Here is a 6,096-nt window from a genome sequence, read left to right on the forward strand (position 1 = left end):
GGTAGGATGTACAAGGCTGTTTCTTCCCTTGGAAGATGCACATTTTATTTCTCACAAGTGTTGGACAGTTGCACCATGGAACAGGTAATTAGTCATGTTTTCACAAGTGAAGGCTAAACGAGTAACTTGCTAAAACAACCCAAAAGAGTAGCTGGAATCCATCCTCTACTAGTTAGTCCAAGCACTAACAAGCAGGGATATAAAGTTAAAGTACATGTTTAATTTTTTTGAGGTAATGCCATTCTCCCTTGCAAAAATGCTCTTAACATTTACTATGTGCTTGAAGTGAGGATGTTCACAGTATTTTATCAAGAACAATATGCTGGGAAGGAAAAGCTACAGCCCCATGTGATACTATTTTCCATGAACTTTCCTGTGATCCACAGCAAAATTTGCTAAAGAGGAAAAAAAAAATAATCTGGAAAAGTCTGAAATGGCTCTTTTGGAATGTGGAATATTCTAACACATTCATTTGCCATTACTTAACAAACACGTAGTGTGTTGAGGCCGTGGCTGAAAGCTGTCATTGTGGCTCTGGCTTTAGCAGAAAATGCACTTGTCTGATTCAAATCCACGGTTGGAGTCTATGGGAATGAGAAACATTAAAGTACATCACCAGACTCTGACATCCCAGAATTGGGAAGACATTTCCTAAGCTGTCAGAGCGCTTCATGGTTTTCTTATTTTGAACGGCAGTTTTTCGAATCTTTGAAACTAGGTCTGGATATACAAAAGGATCTCCAGGGCTTACTTTTTTCTTATTTTTTCTCATTTAAAGTAATAACTTTCAATCCTCTTTTAAGTTTTAGAATCATCCTTAAAATCGTGCAGTTCTGAGTGGGTGCCTTCAAGAAGAAAACGATTAAAACTGGGTTCTAATTTCATTCCCCTTACAGTATTCACTCACAGCACACAAGAAACCCATCCAAACCATCACACCTGGGGCTTTGGTCTGGTACATCTGATATTCCTAGATCTGTGTGTTAGTGTTTATTACCCATGCTTTGATGAACATCAGGAAGGCTGGTTATGTGAATGCTGCCAGGGGTCAGCTTGCCTTCATCTCAGGTGTTTACCTAAGCTGGTTAAAGATTTGAGGTTAACCTCTGCTGCTGGTTCTGGGAGCTGTAAAGCCATACGGTTTGAGTTTTGGCTTTGGTTTCCATGTTGGCTCCAAAATATGTGCAGAATGAAACCAAAAGGTTCTTTATGTTCAAAAGCTGTGAAAAAGCTTATTAACACATGGCATTAATAGAAAAGAATTCGCCCTGAACTGAACAGAGCTATTTTTCCTCACGGCACTCGGCTGAATTACTCCTTAGCTCAGCAGATTCAAAGGCACTGACAACTTTTTAAAGAATATTTTAAAACAGGAATGTTGCTTTATTTTACTTTTTTTACCTTTTCATCAAAGTCTTCAGACTTTAACAGGTAAGACCTATAATGTAGATCCTCTAAACTGTCCATCTTCCACATATTATGAAAGATGCTTCGTAGGGCAGACAGGTTTCTCACTTCTGCCTTGCTCATTCTCCTGCGGACAGCTGAATGCTTCTCAGTTTGCCTGAGACCTGCCTCTCTGTCTGATGCCTGTGTGGCTATGCCATGCCAAGGTGGTAATGGGCTCCCTGTCCCACACAGGGCTTGCTCTCATTCTGGCTTGAGAGAGCTGTGTCAAACCCTGTCTACCTCACAAAGAGATCCCAACTGGGGCAGAGTCAGAGTTATCTGTGCTAAAACACTAGTCTGATGGAGCATGGTAATTACTGTGTTCTTCTGGAGGCTCCCTGTGATGACCAAATTAGCAGGAAACTCTAAAAGGTATAATATGCTCCTGACATATGACAAGGCTGGGGGGAGGAAATGAAATGAAAATGGGTCAAGAGTGGGAGGCTGGACTGAAGCAATTCCCTGTGGTGCCAGGGTCCATTTAAGAGTCAAAACAGCAGCACATTACAAAGAGGGTGTAAGAAAGGCTGGTTTCATTGTCCAGACTGAGCAAACTGGCCTTGCCACTAGTCTCCTCCTCAGCAGTGCCTGTAGCACCTGCAGCGCAAACATTTAGTGTATTGCCTTGCTGGTTTGAATGCTTTTCTGCCTTTGTTTTTGCAATGAAGCATCAACCAGCAAAGCAGAACAGGGATTCTTAAAGGAGATCATTTTTGATCATTGGAAATAAAATTATAAGCTTATAGACTCTATCTGTGCCAGTGCAGGTTGTTCAGTCACACCAAGTGCTGCCTCTTGGGGATTCTTTAGCCAGTTTAAGTCTCTCTGTAGTGGAAAAACTCAACGGCAGCCCAAGGCACTTCTGCACGGACAGACCCATCATCAGGTGAGAAGACTGTAGCATCCAGACACGTCTTGACATGCTGCAAAACTTCTTGGCTTGGAGCTATAGCTTGATCTTTCTCTGAACTCATTTCACACCCCCAAAAAAGCTGAATTGTCTCCATTTAACAAATCTTTGGCTATAACATTTGCTACTAAAATGAAGCTATCCTTATTGGAAATATTTCTGAATTTCAGAGTATAATTGTAGCCTGTGCTGAAAAGAATCAGATGAGAAGCATCTGAAGGTGTCAGGATAAAAACACACAAAGGAGCCATCCAGAATAATGCTGGCATAATTTTTGCTGCCTACCTGCCTCAGAGAGGTTTCTGGGATGCTTCAGCACTGCGATTAAGGGGTCAGAACTCGGGTGTACATTCGATGTCTGGAATTATTATTGCTATTTATGCTGAAAATACAGTGCTGCTCGGGTGGCCACAGTGGGAATCCTTTGCCATATAAAGGAGGACAGGAAGGAAGACCAAAATGATACCTTCTGGCTCAACATATTCCGATTCTGTGTAATGACTGGGTTTAGGCTGAAGTCTGTTCGGGTAATTCAGGCTCTAGTCACACACTGCCCAGGACACTGTGCTCTCTGTCTCGGCTGCTACACCAATACTCTCTGAAGCAAGTATTCTGTCATCCTTGCAAGTAATGTTTGTTTTGCAGCCTGATTTGAAAATGTTTCGGTTTTGGTTCAGTTGTGCTGACAGGAAAATCTCCCTTTGCTCCCTGATGGTGCGGCTCCTTGGATCCTGTATGTAAAGCTTGGAATTTAATGGACTCTCTCATATATGAAAGAATGCATTAACTACAGGTCAGCAAAGTCTGTTTATTGTGTTGTTTTAGTACGGAGAGCTATTATTACCCTGTTGCTTTTAAGGCTGCCTGCTTAAAGGTAATTATTTAGGCTATCCAAAGCCATGCAGAATGCCAACCCAGCCTCTGCTTGTTTACATAAATGATATAGCATAGAGTCACAGTTCAGCATTAACCTCAGTTTACCCTTGGGATAGCTGACTGCAGGGAATTAAGAGTTTTTGTTAATGTTCTTTTTCACTTGTCAAGGATTGCCATGTGGTTTCCTTGGGCTTGTCATTCATTGAAAATTAATTCAAAAAAGATTATTTTTTTCTCAGTTCCCCTTTAGGATTGAAATTCCAGAGTGTTCTATAACAAGCGTAGAAACCATGAGCCTGAATCTATTTTTACTCTTTGACACAATCCCATGTATTTTCCCACGATAAGATTTGCAATCAGTGTGGGAATTTATGCCAGAGTTGAGTCTTGAATTGTGTAAAATGCCTTTTATTTATCTTTTAGGATAGAAAGGCAAAGAACACATCAGGGGATGGCCTTGTTTGACAGTGAGCTGGGAAGGGAACTCCAGCACTGCCCCATTACAAACAGGAGCTGGCCTGGCACAACCTCTGGAATCTGTGCTCCTCTCTGAGCCCGCAGAAATGAAGGTGTCCAAAATCTGGGGGGAGTGGAAGTCTCGGTGCTTTTAGAAGGTTGATCCTACATGACACTTCAATCCTCAGACTTGAGCATCTGTGACAGAATCAACAAGTGAATCCAAATCATCAAGCTTCCTCCCAATTAGAAGGTAATTGGTGGCATCCCGGCCTCTCAGGCACCAGACTGTTCCTCATAAAACATTCAGAAGATTTGAGTTATCCGAAGAGGAAAATGAGGAGGGAGGGATTTTTCCACCTGATGGACATGGCATGTAATTATGGTAGGCATATCCTGATGCTTTGTACTGCTCATTGCTGCTATGTCTAAGAATTCCTTGATATTCAAAGAGTGCCCTGACCAAGTCAGGTTTCCATAATATGATTACATTATGAAATTCTGTTTCATGCCTGCATATTATAGTGTGCACACAAACACTTTCATCACTTACCGAAGCATAGTTTGCTCTTCTCTGATACCACGCACCAGAAGATGTCTACAAATGCAATTATTTCAGGATAGCTATCCTAAATAACTCCATGTAGGGAAACCTGTATTGTGGCACAAAAGCACCTTGCTCTCCTTTATCGTAATCCATTTTAAATGTGGATTATGCTGATGCAGAACAGGGCACTCCTATTTTGGAATAATTTTAAATAGGAATAGGTTTTGTGCTTTTGGCTCACACCCTGCATTATCCAAAACAGCTTTGAAGTGTAAACAAGCCTCTAATGTGTCTCTAGTATTTCCATTCTGCTCCCTGGCTCCTTCTTGTTCCCTGATTCTTCCTTTGGGAAGGTCCAAAGCAAAACCAGACCTGCAGAGCCTGTCATTTAGGTCTTTGCTTTCACAACCTTCATACCAAGTGACATCACCAATTTGATTCCTAACTTTAACGTGTCCCCAAGCTTTTGAAGGAGGATTTAGGTGCAGGTTTCTGACTCTGTGCCATCGCCACAAATTATATTAGTACATAAAATGTTTCTTTTCATACTTTTCTGAAGGGAAGAAGGGTGTTTATTTCTAACCTCCTGTGGGACAGTTTGGGTTTTTTCTCTATTATCATCACCCTACTCTGCAACCTCCAGAGAAAACTGACGGCTACAACTCTGAGAAAGGTCCAATACAACAAGTGCTGCAGTGACTCAGACCCGTGTCCATCTGTCTAGTCTCTAGCTATGACAAGCAATGGATGTGTCCTGAGGGCTGCAAACATGCTTTTTAAAATCATCCCTCTTCCATTGTGCTAAAAGCCATTTCTATATCCATGAAATGTATGGCTTTTCCTTGTCTTCTGTCCATTTATTTAAACCTGCTTCCTGGCTATTTCATTTGGTGTCCTGCCTCTGTTTTAGTGTTATCTTTCCCTGTTCTTATTCTCTTATACCACTGTTTTCCACGCCTCTGTCACATACTGCTCGTGTCCTTTACAAACAGTGCAGCTCTAATCCCATGGCCTTTCCTCGCACAGGAGTTAGTTCCCACCTGAGATGTCTCTGCTTTTCTCCATGGCTTTACCAGCTGGGCTGGACGGATCTGCAAGTGACATTCAAGATAGAGCAGCACCAAGCACACGTATGTCGTGCAGCGTAATGTGCTTTCTGGTTTCTTAATCTTTTTTTAAAACAGTTCCCATAGTTTTGTTTATTTCTAAGCTCCTGTGAGTACAAGGTGGCTGTTCTTAGAGTCCTGTCCTAAATAATGCCAGATTGAGATGAGCTCTTAGGCAGAAGCTCCTCCCTGTGAGGGTGCTGAGGCGCTGGCACAGGGTGCCCAGAGAAGCTGTGGCTGCCCCATCCCTGGCAGTGTTCAAGGCCAGGTTGGACACAGGGGCTTGGAGCAACCTGCTCTAGTGGAAAGTGTCCCTGCCTGTGGCTGAGGGTTGGAGCTGGATGAGCTTTAAGGTCCTTCCAACCTAAACCATTCGATGACTCTATGAAACAGAGCTGCTAACTTGGAGAAATTTATTTGCATATACATTAGTGGGGTTATTTTATCTGCTAATTTATCACTCATTGTCTTGATAGCATGAGGTCCTCCTGCAGCTCTTCACAGACAGGTTTTGATTTGACTACCCTGAGTAGCTCTGGCACATCTGCAGACACATCAGTTCACTATTCATCCCCAGCATCACCAGAGGCGCCGGCTGGCTTGGCTGCGATGGCTGGCGAGATGAGGGCACTCACGCCAGCTCCTGTCATTCATTCTCTGTGACTGCACAGATCAGTCAAACATCAGCCACGGAGCAGGTTGTTTCTTAAATCTGTATAATATTTCAAGGTACAACCACAGAGGCAGAAGGC

This window comes from Strigops habroptila, chromosome 12, assembly GCF_004027225.2.
Source record: "Strigops habroptila isolate Jane chromosome 12, bStrHab1.2.pri, whole genome shotgun sequence".
Taxonomy (NCBI): Eukaryota; Metazoa; Chordata; class Aves; order Psittaciformes; family Psittacidae; genus Strigops; species Strigops habroptila.